A 1,478-nucleotide genomic window follows, 5' to 3' on the forward strand; every position below is an offset into this window, starting at 1 on the left:
GACAGGAGTGCCTGTGATGGTGTACTCAATGACGAACCTGCGTGCATCAATGACAAAACGTCATTTTTTTGGATGAATCCAGGTTCTGTTTACAGCATAATGATGATCGCATCCATGTTTGGCAACATCGTGGTGAACGCACATTGGAAGTGTGTATTCATCATCGCCGTACTGGCATATCACCCAGCGTGATGGTATGGTGTGCCATTGGTTACACATCTTGGTCACCTCTTGTTTGCATTGACGGCACTTTGAAAACAGTGGACGTTACATTTCAGATGTGTTACGAGCCGTGGCTTTACCCTTCATTCGATCCCTGTGAAACCCTACATTTCAGCAGGATAATGCACGACCACATGTTGCAGGTCCTGTACAGGCCTTTCTGGATATAGAAAATGTTCGACTGCTGCCCTGGCCAGCACATTCTCCAGATCTCTCACCAATTGAAAATGTCTGGTCAATGGTGGCTGAGCAACTGGCTCGTCACAATACGCCAGTCACTACTCTTGATGAACTGTGGTATTGTGTTGAAGCTGCATCAGCAGCTGTACCTGTACACGCCATCCAAGTTCTGTTTGACTTAACGTCCAGGCATATCAAAGCCATTATTACGGCCAGAGGTGGTTGTTCTGGGTACTGATTTCTGAGGAACTATGCACCCAAATTGTGTGAAAATGTAATCCCATGTCAGTTCTAGTATAATATATTTGTCCAATGAATACCCATTTATCATCCGCATTTCTTCTTGGTGTAGTAATTTTAATGGCCAGTAGTGTATATACATTGAGAGGCCAATGTCAAAATAATGAGACTACTGAATAGTGTTCGACATGAGGTTTGCGAACTTACACCACTTATTGCCCGAACCACCCATTTCTGAGCCCAAAATATCCTTTTAGAATGGGAAGAATTACCCCAAAATATAATACCATATGACATAAGCAAATGAAAATAAGCAAAGTAGACTAATTTTCATGTTGAACAATCACTTACTTCAGGTACTGTTCAAATAATAAAAATGGCAGCATTAAGTCTTTGAACAAGATCAAAAACATGGGCTTTATACAACAATTTACTATGTATCTTAACACCTAGAAATTTGAACTGCTCAGTTTTGCTAATCATATGCCCATTCTGTGAAAGTAAAATGTTGGGTTTTATTGAATTGTGTGCTAGAAAATTTAAAAACTGAGTCTTACTGTGATTTAGCATTAGTTTATTTTCAACAAACCATGTAGTTATGCCATGATCTGCACTATTTGAAACTGAGCCAATGTTGCAACAACATTCTTTACTAACAAGCTTGTGTCATCAATATTTTGGAATTACCTGTAATACCAGAGGGCATATCATTTATATAAATAAGGAGCAGTAGTGGCCCCAACATTGATTCCTGGGGCACCCTCATTTGAGTGTATGCCACTCAGACCCCACATCACAGCCATTCTCAACACTGTGAATAATGGCCTTTTGCTGTT

The sequence above is a fragment of the Schistocerca cancellata genome, chromosome 4, assembly GCF_023864275.1.
Source record: "Schistocerca cancellata isolate TAMUIC-IGC-003103 chromosome 4, iqSchCanc2.1, whole genome shotgun sequence".
Classification (NCBI taxonomy): domain Eukaryota; kingdom Metazoa; phylum Arthropoda; class Insecta; order Orthoptera; family Acrididae; genus Schistocerca; species Schistocerca cancellata.